An 18191-nucleotide genomic window follows, 5' to 3' on the forward strand; every position below is an offset into this window, starting at 1 on the left:
CAACTCAAAGATAGCAAGTGCACCAAGATTAATGAATCCAAGAATTTCTACAATGTATATTTCACAATGTCCAGTATACAATTAAATGCTCAACATTGAAATAAACAGAAAAATATGACTCCATGATTAAAGGAAAAATAGTCTATAGAAGTAAATTTTAAGATGGCCCAAATTAGCAGTCAGGTGCTTAAAAAAAAGGCGGTATATACGTAGATTCAAAGATTTATAGGAAAATATGTTCTTGATGAGCAAACAGATGTGGAATCTCAGTAAAGAAATGAAAACTGTAATAAGAACTTATAGAACAGGAAGTTAAAATATTTGAAATGGAAAAATTTACTCATTTGCTCAACAGCGAACTGGAGTTGGTAAAAGAAAGGGTTGGTTAACTTGAAGGTCAGATTCAATAATTTCTACTGATCTAAGAACAGAAAAAAGAAAAATCTCAATGATTTTTACACAATATAAGAAGTCTAATTTCCAAGTGATTGGAGTCTCAAATAGAGAACAGAATGTGTCACAAAATATCTGGAGATGTATTGGCCAAATTAATGAGAAATACAGAGATCCAAGAATCTCAGTGAATCTCAAGCAGGATAAATAAAAAGAACACCAAATCTAAGTACATCAGAGGTGAATCTTTAAAACCAAAAATAAATAAATCTTGATAGTCACCAGTAAAAGTGGTATACTACATGTAAGGGAACAATAATAATTTCACTGACTTCTAATCAAAAGTGATGGAGACCAGAACAGAGTTAAATGGCATTTTTAGTGTTGTCAGAATTCTATATCCAGTAAAAAATACCATTCAGAAATTATATGTATGTGAATATATTTTCAGATAATTGAAAATTGAGATAATTATTCTGTATCAAAAGTGCTAAAAGAAGTTCTTAAGGTTGAAGGACTATGGCACCAGATTCAAGCTATAGATTTATAGAAAGTACTGAAGATCACTGGACATAATAATATGTGGGTAAATAAAGATATCTTGTTTTTCTTTCAGTTATTTTAAAGGATATATTAAAGAAAATATTATGATATAATATTGAGAGGCTAATAATGTATACAGGTATCATATACATGACAGCTATAGCATATAGAAAGATAAGTGTAACTCTACTGTTATGAGATGTCTTTGTTTAACAAGAAGTGGTACAATTTTAACTAAGAAAGATTGTAATGAGAATGCATATTCATAGAACAATAATGAAAAGAATAATGCAATCAGGCATACCTATGAAAACAATACAGAAATAAAATAGTAAAAATATTGAAGTATTAATATTTAAGAAATATATTAATACTTAAGGAAAAAAAGGAACAGAGGAATAGCTAGCAAATAAGACAAATAGAAAAGAATAGCAAAACATTAGACTTAAATTCAGTTGTATTAAGAACTACATTCAATCTAGATATATGGTTGACCCTTAAATGACATGGGGATTAAGGGTACTCAAACACTCCCTACCCCTACCCCATCCCAGCAGTTGAAAATCCACGTATAACTTTACAACTGGCACTTTTTAAATAAAATTGTATTTATTAATTGTATTTACTTCTGGTTGTGCTGGGTCTCCACTGCTGCTCACAGACTTCTAGTTGCAGTGAGCAGAGGCTACTCTTTTGCGGTGCATGGGCTTTTCACTGCAAGGGCTTCTCTGATTGCAGAGCACGTGCTTTTGGCACTCGGGTTCAATAGTTGCCGCACGTGCACTCAGCAGTTTTGACCTGCAGGCTCTAGGGTGCACGGGCTTCATTAGTTGAGACAAACAAGCTCAGTAGTTGTGGCTCACGGGCCCTAGAGTGTGTGGGCTTCAGTCACTGAGGCTCAGAGGCTCAGTAGTTGCAGCTCGCAGGCTCTAGAGTGGTGGCTCAGTAGTTGTGGCACACGGGCATAGTTGCTCCATGACTTTTGGAATCTTCCAGGACCAGGGACCAAACTCATGTCCACTATCTTGGTAGACAGATTCATATCTATTGTGCCAAGGGAAGTCCAACAGTTGGCACTTTGTATCAGTAGTTCAACATTTGCAAATTCAACCAATCTTAGATTGTAAATATAGTAGTATATGTGTTGAAAAAATTCCACCTATAAGAGGACCTGCACAGTTCAAACTTATGTTGTTCAAGGGTCTGCAATACTAAATAGGTCAATGAAAAGGCAGATGTTGTCAGAATGGATATAAACAAACTGAAATAAAAATACACAGATGAATTGAAAGAATGAGTATGGGTAAAAATATAACATTTGTTGTTGTTCAGTCACTCAATCAGGTCTGACTCTTTGTGACCCCATGGACTTCCCTGTCCTTCACAAACTCCTGGAGTTTGCTCAAACTCATGTCCATGTAAACTCTATACTAGAGTAGTTTTACCTTCTACAACTTCTTTAGCAATTTCTAGTGTTGTAGAAATTATCCCAGTTTTCACTTATTTAAAATGCCTACTTTCACCTTCAGTTTTCATTAATATCAGACAAAGTAGATTTCAAAACAAGAAATATTACCATAAATAAAATTGGGAGATTTTATTAAAATAAAAAGCTAATTCATCAGTAAGACATGACAATCTTAAATACACAGCTCCTAGTAATAGAATTCTAAAATAAGTGAAACAAAAACTAAGTTAAATAGAGAGAGAAATAGATAAATTTACAATTCTGACTGGGGATTTCAATACTTGCTTAGCAATTGATTGGATGAGTAGGCAGTAAATAAGCAAATAGAATAGCTCTTCCATGTTTTAGTCAGTTTGACCTTTTGATATTTATAGAACCTTCCAACCAACAGCAGACTACATTTTCCAAGTGCCCATGGAAGCAAGAGAGAACACATGAATCATAAAATAAGATTCAATAAACTTATAAATATTAAAATCATACAAAGTATGTCTTCTGACCACAGTGGAGTTCAATTTTAAATCAAATAAAAAATATCAGGTAAAAACATTTGGAATTTAACACACAGACTAATAATTGATGCACTAAAGAATAGATTATAAGGGAAATTGAAAAATATTTGGAACTGAATAGAAATTAAGATGTAAGACATTAAAACTTGTGTGATTCAGCTAATAGTGCTTAGAAAATAGTTTGATTGCTTAATATAAAAAAGTATATCAGTCATGGTCCATTTGCGAAACCACAGTTTGAATAATGAAAGTTTAATATAAAGGATTAACTGTAACAGGGGATTACTGTTCGTTCAATGGTGTGTGGGGTCACAAATGGCCAGGTGACAGTCTCATCTTCTAATTAAATTTAATTATTTTTGTTACATTTCTTGGTTAGAAATATTTTGCCCATGAGGATTAAGACCCATGGAGCTAAGTATGCTGGGACAGGAAGAAAATCCTGCAAGTGAGTTATTAGGTGAAATGGGAATAAAAGAAACCACTACCACTTTCACCCCTTAACTCCTAGACCCATAAATTCTGGCTGTATAATTGTCTGATTCAGAATATACATTCTTTGATTTAAAAGAGAGCCCTGTCATTTTAAGATATCTTACAACTGGTGGAGTAACCAAGCCATTAGTAAGCCATTTATCTTTCAAATACATCACCTATTTCTGGAAAATGAACTATGTGGTAAGATTAGTTAATTCCGTAGTCATGAGTCCATTTCTGTATTTCCTTTATGGTGAAATGAGGTCCTTTACCAGATGCAATGTTACGGGGAATGCCGTGATAGTGGTTAAGGCATTCTGAGTGTCCACAGATGGTAGGGCTGGCAGAAAGCATTAGGGGAAGGTAAACCAAATCAATTTCCTGAATTTGTGTCTGTTCCAGCAAAGACAGATTTCTGCCCCTTCCATGGGGAAAGAGGTCTATTATAATCAACCTGCCAACAGAATGATTCTTAACAAAGAATGATATCACGTTTAGGAGTTACTATTGATTGTTGCTTTTGGCAGATAAGATGCTCAGCAATGATACAATTCAGATCAACTTTGCTGAGGGTAAGTCCATATTGTGGAGCCTAGGTGTAGGTTCTACCTCTGCTAACATGGCCATTTTGTTCACGGGGCTTTTGAACAAAGGTAGCTGGGGAATGAGACTGACCGATATTCACAGGGCATACCATTTTGTCCACCTGACCCCCACAAGCTGTCATTTTGACTGATGAGCCACAGTGAGATTTTGGGTCCCAAAATGTTAACATAAATTTTTGGCCAGTGTCAAGTAATCCTTGATAGGTCTGGGTATTTCTTATTCCTCAGTGAAGCCACTCTACTATATGGGTATATGTCCCTTTGGGGAAAGATTTGGTGGAAAATTTACAATGTGTGTTTGTATTAATTATGCAGGACACTTCCTCAAGATTTGGCCTCCCTTTCAGTCAAGGGGCTCTTGATCTTTGAGTTGACATTGGTTTGGGAACTGATTGATAGACTGTGATGCTCCGCTGTGTTGACTCAAGTCAGGTGATAGATGCAGTGTTAGCTCTGATGTGACAAAGAGCGACTCACCTGGTGGTTATTTCCTCAGTTCTCTGATGGAAAATTAGAATACATATGCTTAGTGACTGGTAGAATCCCCCACAGTGGTTCCCTAACATATGAGTCATTATGGTAGCAAGTATTAAATAAAAGCCCTTAGAATTTCCTCTCCTCTCAAAGATCAGTTCACTTCAGTTCAGTAGCTCAGTCGTGTCTCACTCTTTGTGACCCCATCAACAGCAGCACGCCAGTCCTCCCTGTTTATCACCAACTCCCGGAGTCCACCCAAATCCATGTCCATTGAGTTGGTGATGCCATCCAACCATCTCATCCTCTGTCATCCCCTTCTCCTCCTGCCCTCAATCCCTCCCAGCATCAGGGTCTTTTCAAATGAGTCAGCTATTTACATCAGGTGGCCAAAGTATTGGAGTTTCAGCTTCAACATCAGTCCTACGAATGAACACCCAGAACTGATCTCCTTTAGGATGGACTGGTGGGATCTCCTTGCAGTCCAAGGGACTCTCAAGAGTCTTCTCCAACACCACAGTTCAAAAGCATCAATTCTTCTGCACTCAGCTTTTTTTATAGTCCAACTCTCACATCCATACATGACCACTGGAAAAACCATAGCCTTGACGAGACAGACCTTTGTTGACAAAGTAATGTCTCTGCTTTTTAATATGCTGTCTAGGTAGGTCATAACTTTCCTTCTGAGAAGTAAGTGTCTTTTAATTTCATGGCTGCAGTCACCATCTGCAGTGATTTTGGAGCCCCCCAATATAAAGTCTGACACTGTTTCCACTGTTTCCCCATCTATTTGCCATGAAGTGATGGGACCAGATACCATGATCTTCATTTTCTGAATGTTGAGCTTTAAGCCAACGTTTTCACTCTCCTCTTTCACTTTCATCAAGAGGTTCTTTAATTCTTCACTTTCTGCCATAAGGGTGGTGTCATCTGCATATCTGTGGTTATTGATATTTCTTCCAGCATTCTTGATTCCAAATTATGCTTCCTCCAGCCCAGCATTTCTCTGCATATAAATTAAATAAGCAGGGTGGCAATATACAGCCTTGATGTACTCCTTTTCCCATTTGGAACCAGTCTGTTGTTCCATGTCCAGTTCTAACTGTTGCTTCCTGACCTGCATGTAGGTTTCTCAAGAGGCAGGTCAGGTGGTCTGGTATTTCCATCTCTTTCAGGATTTTCCACAGTTTATTGTGATCCACACAGTCAAAGGTTTTGGCATAGTCAATAAAACAGAAATAGATGTTTTTCTGGAACTCTCTTGCTTTTTCAATGATCCAGCAGATGTTGGCAATGTGATCTCTGGTTTCTCTGCCTTTTTTAAAACCAGATTGAACATCAGGAAGTTCATGGTTCATGTATTGCTAAAGCCTGGCTTGGAGAATTTTGAGCATTACTTTACTAGCATGTGAGATGAGTGCAATTGTGCAGTACTTTGAGCATTCTTTGGCATTGCCTTTCTTTGGAATTGGAATGAAAACTGACCTTTTCCAGTCCTGTGGCCACTGCTGAGTTTTCCAAATTTGCTGGCATATTGAGTGTAGCACTTTCACAGCATCATCTTTCAGGATTTGAAATAGCTCAACTGGAATTCCATCTCATTTACTATTCCTTTTCAACATAGTAAGTGAGAAACAATATCGCTTTACTATGGGAATTATAGAGATGAATAGCACCATAAAAACCTAAAGAAGTATGGAGGATAATACCCATCACATTGCTATTTAATTCCTTCACTTTGGCTGCAAATAAGTCAGATGTATGTTAAAAAATGATCATGGGCTGTTGTAAACTTAATCTGATTGTGATGCCGATTGCTATTGCTTTCCCATATGTAGTGTCTCTAAGGGAGAAAATCCACATAGCACGTGACACTTGGTACATAGTTATTGACCTGGATGACTTTTTCTCCATACAGTTTTTAAGGACCACCAGAAGCGGTTGCTTTTACCTGGAAGGCCTAGTAGTGTATTTTCAGTCTTACTTTGGAGCTATGACAATTTACTGCTCCCTATCATACTATGGGGGCTTCCCCAGTAGCCCAGGTGGCAAAGAATCTGCCTGCAATGCAGGAGACCCTGATTCAATTCCTGGGTTGGGAAGATCCCCTGGAGGAGGGCATGGCAACCCATTCCAGTATTCTTTCCTGGAGAATCCCATGGACAGAGAAGCCTGGTGGGCCCCGGTACATGGGGGTCACAAAGAGTCAGATACGACTGAGCAACTAAACACAGCACATCATACTATAGACCACAGAAATCTTGCTTGTCATGACATTTCATACAACACTATATATACTAGTCTATTGATGATATTGTACAACTGGACCTGTTGAACAGAAAATAGCAATAATTTTAGATGTCTTAGAATAAGATGGTGAGTTCTAATTCTGTATCAGTCAAGGCCCAACTAGGCAAACACTGCTTGATGAAGGGAAAGGCTACCCACTCCAGTATTCTGGCCCAGAGAATTCCATGGACCGTATAGTTTATGGAGTCTCAAAGAGTTGGACATGACTGAGCAACATTCACTTTCACTTTATAATTTGAATAAGGAGTTTAATATAAAGAATTAGTAACTGTTACAACGGAGAAGGGAATGGCAACCCACTCCAGTATTCTTGCCAGGAGAATCCCATGGACAGAGAAGCCTGGTGGGCTACAGTCCCTGGGGTCGCAAAGAGTGGGACAGGTCTGAGTGACTAACACACACACACAACTATTACAAGGAACTGGAGCAATGAAAATAATTGATAGCAACTAAGATAATCCTGAAAAATACAGGAAGAGCAAATCCAGCCTCTATCCCTAGGGCTAATACAGGGTATTATAGGGAACAGATTTTCTCTACATTTTTTAGTGATCCTATAAAGTCTCAGTTTCCTGAACCATGGAAATGCATAAGCTATCAGGGTAGAAGGTTTGCTTTCATTTCCCCTAGGAACATTTTACTTCTTTCAGTGAAGATTAGAACTGAGGCCATCTGTTTCTGTAATGGTGGAACTAATTATTTCCTTACAATAAGCTTCTCTTATTTCCCAAGAGCCAAATGGTTTTGGGTAAGGCACCTTGTTGTTGTTTAGTCACTAAGTCAAGTCTGCTGTTTGCAACCCCATGAACTGCAGCATGCAAGGCTTCCCTGTCCTTCGCTATCTCCCAGGGTTTGCTCAAACTCAAGTCCATTGTGTTGATAATGTCATCCAACCATCTCATCCTCTGTCTGCCTCCTCCTCCTGCCTTTAATCTTTCCCAGCACCAGGGTCTTTTCCAATGAGTCGGCTCTTCATATCAGTTGGCCAAAGTATTGGAGCTTCAGCTTTAACATCAGTCCTTCCAATGAATATTCAGGGTTGACTTCCTTTAGGACGGACTAAACTGATCTCTTTGCTGTCCAAGAAACTCTAAAGAGTCTTCTCCAACACCATAGTTCAAAAGCACTGATTCTTCAGTGCTCAGTCTTGTTTATGGTCCGACTCTCACATCTGTACTTGACTACTGGAAAAACCATAGCTTTGACTATATGGACTTTCGTCAGCAAAGGGATGTCTCTGCTTTTTAATATGCTGTCCAGGTTTGTCATATCTTTTCTTTTAAGGAGCAAGCAACTTTTAACTTCATGACTGCAGTCAGTGTCTGCAGTGATTCATTATCTCTCTGCTTGTTTACATTTCAAAAGGGGTGGAGCCTGGAACCGTGAGGAAATCTCTAGGTTGTTAAAGCCATAGACACTCTATTTTCTTCCTGGAAAGATTTATTTACATAACAAAGGATTAGAGTAAAGATTCTTTGCATTCTGTCTCCAAGGAGATAGTCAGAAGGAGAAGGAAGAAAAATAATCTCCCCTGTATAAAGGGAAGACTTTTATATTTCTCCATCACTTGAATACAGAGTTATTCTACCACTTGTGTAGAATATATTTTCCATCTGGCTCTTATCACATCACTCTGCAGGATTGCAAATGTGGAGAGACTAATGATCCAATGCTATTCTGACTGTCGACTGTGTGGTGAGCATAGTAAGAAATCTGCTCTGATTTAGAAACTTCATTCAAAAAAGTTTAATAATAATGAATGTTAAAAATCAACAACACTCAAGGAAGAGACAACCTTTCCTGCATAAGGGTTAATATCCATACCTTGTTGGAGAGGCAACACCATCACCCTGCTGTATTATAGAGACAGTGCAATGTGCCATGCTGGGAGAATTTGGATGAAATCTACACTTTGGAACATGCTAGAAATCTGCCCTCTATTATATAGGGGAGAGCTTTTCTGAAGGTGCTGTCTTACTGGAGATGCTCTACTATGCAAAGAGCCATCCTAAAGTAAATTGTTTATTCCTCGGTGCTGTTGATTGCCATGTGCTGCAGAGCTGGAGTATCTGCCCACGTTACAGGAACTTGGTGCTGGAGAAGCCAAGTCATGCTGAAGAAAACTGCCCAATGAAGCACGGTGGAAATGTGAAGGAAGGCCCCTTCCTCCTGCAATGTGTCTGATAGTGTCCTGAATTGACAAAGCTTAGCATTGTACCAGCTGTCAGGAGCCCAGCTCAGTTTCTTCAGAGCAAGCAATGAAGGCAAATTTGAAGTTGAAGGGAAATACACTGATAAATGGCACACAAAGAAAAATGTAAAATCAATTATGTATTGCTTCTTCCACTCAGGAGGGAGTAACTACTATTCTATTAGTCCTTTCATCATAAAAAAATTAATAAAGTGGGAAAAGCATGCAAATCAATTGTTTTCAGATTTGAGACAATAGGCAGTGAAAGACTGTGATTATGGAGAGACTAAAAACATGAAAGTGAAGCTTCATGATTCCCTGGCCTTTTGTCTAAAGACTCTTTGCAAAACACGACATAGTGAGGGGGAGTCTAAGAAGAAGACAGGGTTTTACTGAGCTGAAGAGACAAAAATTGAAATTTAGAGATGGCAGTATAGCTGGTACATGTGGGTCAGGGTAGAAGAGAAGAGGAAGCTCTACAGAATAAAAGCTGCAAAACGACACGTAAGTATCTCTTGGTCTGTAGCAGAACACTAAGCTATGCATACGCAGAGTCAGGAATTAAAAGGCTGGCAAAGAAGAATTCAGGGGAAATGTAAGGTAAACAAAGGTTTTGAAGTTTGCACTTGGCTGTGAGACATTGGTGTTTGACCAACTAGAGAAGAGAAGCTTACCTGAACAAACTGGGTCCTCAATGGAGACCCTAGTAGGACTATACCTTCAGGATAGAGCCATGCTAACCCTAAGGTAAAGACTAATGAGTCCTGCCCTATCAAACAGAGAACTCAATCAAGTCAAGCTCAGTAGGATCCGTAAGTAACCTATATACATAAGAGAACAAAGTTCATTGTTTTTTACAGGTATAAAAGGAAAAAAAATACGACACGCTACACGTAAAATTCAAAATCTCTAGCATTCACTAAACCACTTGGTACATGAAGAAGCAGAAGAATGTCAATTATAGTGAGACGACAATCAGAAGAGATACAGACAGGAAAGAGGAGATAGAATTAGGCAGGGTTGTTAAAGCATTTACAAATATTATAAACGCTCAAGGATTAAAGAAAGCATGGATGCAATGAGAGGAATGAAACGTGTAAAAGACACAAATGGACCTTCTGTATATGAAGGATTGTATTATGTGCAAAGAACATTTTCAGCTCAGTTCAGTCGCTCAGTCGTGTCCAGCTCTTTGCAACCCCATGGACTGCAGCACGCCAGGCCTTCCTGTCCATCACCAACTCCCGGAGCTCACCCAGACTCACGTCCATCGAGTCCGTGATGCCATCCAGCCATCTCATCCTCTGTCGTCCCCTTCTCCTCCTGCCCCCAATCCCTCCCAGCATCAGAGTCTTTTCCAATGAGTCAACTCTTCGCATCAGGTGGCCAAAGTATTGGAGTTTCAGCTTCAGCATCATTCCCTTCAAAGAAATCCCAGGGCTGATCTCCTTCAGAATGGACTGGTTGGATCTCCTTGCAGTCCCAGGGACTCTCAAGAGTCTTCCCCAACACCACAGTTCAAAAGCATTAATTCTTCGGTGCTCAGCTTTCTTCACAGTCCAACTCTTACTTCATGACAAATAGAAGGGAGAAAAAGTGGAAGCAGTGACAGATTTTATTTTCTCAGCTTCCAAAATCACTGCAGACAGTGACTGCAGCCATGAAAGTAAAAGACACTTGCTCCTTTAAAGAAAAGCAATGACAAACCTAAAGAGTGTTTTAAAAAACAGAGACATCAGTTTGCTGACGAAGATTTGTATAACCAAAGCTGTGGTTTTTCCAGTTATGTACAGATGTGAGAGTCGAACCATAAAGATGACTGAGCACCAAAGAATTGATGGTTTTGAATTGTGGTGCTGGAGAAGACTCTTGAGAGTCCCTTGGACTGCAAGGAGAACAAACCAGTCAATCCTAAAGAAAATTAACCCTGACTATTCATTGGAAGGACTGTTGCTGAAGCTGAAGCTCTAATATTTTGGTCACCTGATGTGAGGAGCTAGCTCTTTGGAAAAGACCCTAATCTGGGGAAAGATTGAAGGCAAAAGAAAAAGGGGCCAGCATAGGATGCAGTGGTTAGGCAGCATCACTGACTCAATGGACATGAATCTGAACAAACTCCTAGAGCTAGTGGAGGACAGAGGAGCCTGGTATACTATAGTCCATGGGATCCAAAGAGTCAGACAGGACTTAACAACTAACAACCACAGGCAAGATTTTAAACTTGAACAGAAACTTATTAAATTACCAAATTTAAATTTGTTACAATTAAGATGTGAAAGTTTAATGGTGGCAAACACGGTCTGCAGAATTAGCATTTAGTGCATTTTCCCCCTAACATGATGCTGACTCCACAGATTCATGAAATAGCAGCAGCCTCCATGTCATCCTCAGACTACACTCTGTGAAGCAGAAATTATCTGTAGGGCTGTTCTTAGCTCTGGGTTTTGAGTAGCAGTAAGGGTATATTTTCTCCAGAGAAGACCAGGCCAGAAAGGGAGGGTTAATATATGAGGCTTTAGGTTCCAAATGGAAGGACCATTTACATCTTCTCTTTAAATAGGAGGTGATACAATATGCTGGGTGTGAGGATGCTGAATGAGGTTGGGGTGCTGAGTACAGGGGAGACTGGGGGATCCCTGATGGATAGTTCAGTGGGGGCATGGTGTGCAAAGAAGAAATGAACTGAAGGATGACATCCAGGAGGCGGAGGACAGGGCTGTCTGAGTCTTTCTTTGGCACCAGTGACATGGGAAGGAGAGACCAATAGAATCCAGTGTATTGAGTCCTCAGCTTCACACTTTAGATGTGGGTAAATCAGAGTTCACAGCCAATGATGTTACGATATCTGAGCCTGACAACAAGAAAAAAAATACTCTAAAAAAGATGTTTTATTTCACTCTTAGGCAAAGGGGACAAGGGTTTCCCTTGTAGCTCAGTCAGTATAGAATCTGCCTGCAGTGCAAGAGACCTGGGTTCAACCCCTGGGTCAGGAAGATCCCCTGGAGAAGGAAATGGCCACCCACTCCAGTATCCTTGCCGGGAAATCCCATGGACAGAGGAGCCTGGTGGGCTACAGTTCGTGGGTTTGCAAAGAGTCAGACACGACTGAGTGATGAACACTTTCAAGAGAGGGAGAGGTTCTTATGTGTCTGTAGAGATGATGATGAAAGGAGATTAAGTGCAATGAAGGGCGTGACTGAAACGTTAAAAGAGAATTTATAATTAATCTATACTGGTGGAGGAACTGTAAGCCTCTGGATTTCAGAGAATAGATTTACATTTCTTTGTATTCACCCCAGCACCTAGCAATGCTTAGATACATAGTGAGTACTCAGAAGGAAGAGAGGAAGATGGAGGACATCGTTCTAGGGAACAAATGTTCTGAGCAGGATAAGAGAAGCCCTAAGAGTCTGTCCCACAGCCCACAGGCCAGAATTCACAGACACCTTCCCATGGCTAACAAGAACCTAGCAGTGACAATAGGAAGGTCAAGCAGAGCTGTACTTTGACAGTGAAGCAAGAACCTCCAAACTTGGGCTCCTGAGACCTGAGCTGTTAGCTGTACTCATTTTTTCTCTATTCTGAATGCTGTCACACGATTCTGGATCTTCTCATTCCTGGAATCTGGGCTACAGAGTTTGGGATGTATGCAATAATCAATATTTTAAATAATTAATCACCATTGATTTCTCAGACAAGGGTCATTCCCTTCCTCCCTTATTGAAGCCAGGCACTTGGCACCTATGTGCAGAAGTGAAAAATCTTTCAAAGATTATTGATAACTTTGCAACCTCCTTCACCTCCCATTCTATATACGTAAAACTTGAAAGGTCTGAGCTTTGTGACAGGAGCTCCTACTCACTGTTGGGAAACTTAATACCACTTTGTGAAGGGGTTATGTTGCACAAGCCCACACTATTGTTGACCTTCGGCTTTGCTCAAATAGGAGAGATGGTACAGTGGGCTGGAGGATGTTCAGGAAAGAGAGGGAAACAATTGCTTATAAAAGGTTTTCATCCATTCTTTTCCCACCAGACATTTTAAAGGGTAAATATTTTCCTGATTCTGTCTTTTTTTGGATAGATAAGAAGAGAATTTTGTCCCCCCCAAAATATATTACTTGCTTTATGAGCTTGGTTCTATAGCTGGGGGAAACTCTGGCAGAAATTTGATGTTGAGCCTTCACTGACTTCTCCCTAAACTTCAGGCACATTTTCTCTAGTTTTTCCAGCAAGGACGATGAGTTAGTTCTTATGAGGTCTAGTTTTGGAGAATACCACTTGTACCATAGTATTACAGTATTGCCTGTGAAATCATCCAAACCTTAGCCATTCCAATGCTCATGAGCGCTAGTGCTGGGAGTCCCCCTGGCCCATTGATGGACTCTGGTCAGTGGGAAGGTTTTGGTGAGGAAAGGTCTCTGGCAGGGACACTTTGTGGGGTGCTTACCGCAACACCATCTTGGGACAGGAGCAGGATTACTATGGGTTCCATAAGGGTCAATCTTTGTGGAAGTGATTAGAGATTTGACTGTCTGGGACTCTATTTTGTGTGTATTTTGTATCTATTTTGTGTGTAAATTTCCAGCACTGATATTCTAGGGTAGTAGAAAAGAGTTTATCTTTGAATTCTGGTTGAAATGTTTTGGTTTACCAAACTCCTTCCACACAATGGGAAATAAATATGACTGACATTTGAATGGCATTGTTACTAGAACATCATCCTTAGATTTCTAATACTTCTTTTGAGTTGCTTATGCTTCAAGTTGCCCATTAAACTCAGTTAATTTCTTAAATGCTCTGTTGAGCTTGTGAAATGTTTTTTCCTAAACAGAAGTCTTTCATGTATAATTATTAAGCTCTTCATGAATCAGTTATTTATCACCCTGAGCAAAGGAACATTAAGGAGTAAACCAAAACACATTTTGAACATCCAGAATGATGTCACAAAATAAATATGTGCTTTACAATGTATTTTCATTATTTTCATCTGGTATTAGTTTGCTAAGAGTTTCATCATGACTGGATGCTGAATTTCATAAATGGCTTTTTCTGCATGCATTGAGATGATGACACAGTTTTTATTTCTGTGATTGTGGTGAAATGAATTGATTGTCAAAGTGTCAACCCAATTTTGTATTTCTGGAATATATCCAAAATGATTTTGATGTATTACCAGTTTTGAATATTACTGTTTTCATTGCCAGGTTCTAGTTTAAGGTCATTCTCTCATAAAATAAGTTGGGAGGGTGATGTCAGCAAGATGGTCAAATAAGACACCCTTCACTTATATCTCCCATTCAGAAACAATAATTTGGCATCCATCCTCAGAAAAAAGTGTCTTTGTGGGAGCTTGGGGATCCAGTTAGGAGATTGTGAAACCCTAGTGCAGTCCAAGACTGAGGCTGTCTTACTGAGGTGGCTGATTCTCTGGCCATGGTCCCAAATGCAGACTTGGAAACAGCTCTGCCCACCTGAAGATGGAGCTGCAGCCTGTGGCTTTGGTTCTGTCATGAGCACCATCTGCTGGGGGACCTCGGAGGAGTCATGACCACCTGTGCATCAAGTGATACACAAACAGTCTTGGCTCTGGACCTGGAAGGGGACCATTTACCTACTCTTGCCTCTTTGGGTGTGATCTGGGAGCCCCTGGATGTAACATTGAGATGGCAACGAAGGTCATTTCCAACTTTAGTCCCCCTCACAAGAAGATCAACTAGCAACTATTCATAGACAAGACACCACTGTAAAAATTTCAGAGCCTGGGAGTGAGGCTGAAGTGACTTTTGGGACCACAGAGATGGAGAAAGACTGCAATGAAAGGGGAATAATAGAGGTTTCACTTTGAGGGCATTGCTGCTCCCCGTACTGGCACAGAAACACACCAAGGGATGGCTTCCCAGGACCTACAGTTTCCCAAGTGGGAAAAGAGAGCAAGATAGACATCTTGCTCCCCTCAGCTTTGGATACACTTCCTGGGAGGCTCTCTTGGATCTTGCATCATGGGGAATCACTGTGGAAATCTGTGGGGCTTGATCACTGGGGATCAGAAAGGTGGAGGAAAGGTGCAGTCAATCTTGGTGGATCACATTCCTGTTTGTATCAGTGCCCATGTGGCTCTACCTGCCATCTGCAAAACCTAGCCAATGGTCTCTATTGGCAGTGAAATCTTTTCTGTGACTGTACCCAGGCAGGAAAACAAATTTACAGCCCATTCCAAGTATTGAGCATAGCCTTTAGTTCTGTCAGGACAGAGGGCTTGACCAGAGAACCTAGGCAGCCCTGGAGCCCATCTTACTGCCAAGAGTCAAGCCAGCAGCTGTTCTCCCTCTTGTTGAGCATAGCCTCTGATTCACTCTACTAGGGAACCTGAACAGTGACCCTGGGCAGCCTGAGCCCAGCTATGGCCCTATATGATTGCTGTACACAGCTTATGGCCTCATCAAGACAGGGAACCCAGCTGGTGAATCCACCCAATCATGGAGTATAATATGTGGCTCCACCCAACCAGGTAGCCCAGAGAGTGACCAGTCAACCATGAAGAGTCTCCAGCCCCACCCAATTGCAGGATACAACTAGATGTCCTGTCCAACCAGAAAGCCTAGCCAGAGACTTTGCTCAACAGTGGAACCTTGCCAGTGGCCTACCTGATTGCAAAGCCCAGACTGAGGCTCTACCCATCTTTGGGCCCCTGGCTGACTGCACAGCTCAGCCTGAGGCTGTCTGACCCTGAAGCCCTGCCTACAGTCCCTTCAGTGTGTGGAGTTCAACCAGTGACACCATCTGATTGGAGAGCACAGTCTGAGGGCCTGAGAACCACTTCTACTGCATCTATTTCAGAACTGTTCTCTAAAAAGAATGTTGGAAGACTGTGTGTGTATAAACCATATATACGTAAAAACCCAGAGATTATGAAAAAAGCAGCAATAGGTGGAATACAGATTTTATTTAGGAAGTGAAACTTGTGTCATTCTACTGTGGTGGATATATGTTATAAATTGTTCAAAATTTTTTGTACAACTCAAGGAGACAACCCTAATGTAAACTGTAGACTGGTTAACAATGATGTCTCAGTATTGGTTCATGGGTATAACAAATGTTGGTTGTGGGGCAGGCTGAATGTGTGTGTGTGTGTGTCTGTGTGTGTGTGTTGGGGAGGGGAGGGGATGTGGGAACTTCCTGTACTATCTGTCTAACTTTGCTGTACACTTTAAACTGCTCTAAAAGCAAGCCTATTACTTTAAAAAGCAAAAAGCAAAATAGGTAACTACCTTCTCTTTACTGCTCTCAGAAGACGAAAAGAATGGTCAGTGTCCCAGAACACATGAAAAGATATTCAGGATGACTGATAGGGAAATGCAAGACAAAAGAGGATTGGGATGCCATTTTTATTCCAAATTGCAGAACATTCTAACTCTTTAGCCCTATCAAGAATATGGAGAAAGAGGAACTCCTTCACATTGGTTGTACAGCTGTGAAAGGCTACAGTGTCTTTAACAATTATCTAGAACATTATTATAAAACTTAAAACTTACCACTGACTCAGGAGTCACTGAAGAATAAGGTCTATAAAGTGCTATCGGTACCCATAGTAAAGTGAAAGTGAAGTTGCTCAGTCGTGTCCGACTCTTTGCAACCCCATGGACTGTAGTCTACCAGGCTCCTCAGTCCATGGAATTTTCCAGGCAAGAGTACTGGAGTGGGTTGCCATTTCCTTCTCCATAGGTAAAACTATATCTAAAAAGATGATTATGTTATATGCTTAATCATAAATATTTTTAATCATCAGTAGAATGATTGAATAAATTGTAGTCCATCTATATTATGGAATATTATGCAGCTATACAAAATGAGTTAGATTTATTTTTATTAATATGAAGTGGCATATATAAAATATTTCAAGGGAAAATGCTTATTGATGAGTAGCACATGTGGTATAGGACAGATGAAAATAAAACAAAGGAAAGAATATATTTTTGTCCATGTGTATAGCAAAAGAGGGTAAAAGAATGCAGAACAAACCATTAACATTTATTGCCTTGGGGATGGGGAAAAAAAGAGAAGATTGTGGTTTTCTCTATACGACAGCAGTTGTTTTGTTGCAACAAGTATGTAGTACTACTTTTGTAGCTTAAAAGGAAAATTCAATAAATTGTGGTAGAAATAAAACCAACAGAAGAAGAGCCCTGGATGACAGGGCCTCAGGGTCAAACATCTATGGACAGTCAGATCTTTTATACTTCCAAGAGTGATTGCCTCTTAGTTTAACTCCATTACTAGATTACAAAACTCATTTCTTTTCTGTTTTGAAGGATGAAACAAAAAAGAAATTAAACATTATTCTTTCCAAACATGGTGCACAGTTTTCTTCAGGATGAGATGTCTTTAGTTAAAACTCAGTAAGTGGCTGAAGAGAAAAATCTCTCCCTCCACCACCTCTCCATCCTGTTCCTAAATTAATACACATTCAGCCTAAGGGTATAGGGGAAACTGTGTCATGTCCCTCAAAAGAGAGTAAAGGAATAAACACTGTTTTTGATTTATAAATATGTAAATCCTGTCTAATTTTGAGCTCAAGCATAAAATATCAGCCATCAAATAATGCATAACAAATTACCCTAAAAGTTATCAGCTTAAAACAACAATAAACATTATCTCACACAGCTTGCTTGGATAGCAAGGAGATCAAGCCAGTCAATCCTAAAGGAAATTCATTGGAAGGACTGATTCTGAAGCTGAAGCTCCAATACTTTGGCCGCCTGATGCAAAGAGCTGACTCATTGTAAAAGACCCTGATGCTGGGAAAGGTTGAGGCCAGGAGGAGAAGAGAGCAACAGAGGATGAGATGGTAGGATGGCATCATTGATTCAATGGACATGAGTTTAACTGAACTCTGAGAGATAGTGAAGGACAGGGAAGCCTGGTGTGCTGCAGTCCATGGGGTCATAAAGAGTCGGGCACAACTGAGTCACTGAACAACCACATGCAATTTCAGAGTCAGGCCTCTGGGATTGGCTTTGCTCTGTGGTTCTGGCTCAGATACTCTCAGGAGGTCAAGGTGTTGGCCTGGGCCCATCTAATCCACTTCTGTGTTGGCTGACTCACATGACTGGTGAGTCAGAGCTGGTGGTTAGAGAAGGCCTCAGTTCCTCCCAGGTGTGCTTCTATGTAGGGCTGCTTAGTATCCTTAGGATATGGCAGTTGCATACCTCCAGAGCT

The sequence above is a fragment of the Budorcas taxicolor genome, chromosome 3, assembly GCF_023091745.1.
Source record: "Budorcas taxicolor isolate Tak-1 chromosome 3, Takin1.1, whole genome shotgun sequence".
Taxonomy (NCBI): domain Eukaryota; kingdom Metazoa; phylum Chordata; class Mammalia; order Artiodactyla; family Bovidae; genus Budorcas; species Budorcas taxicolor.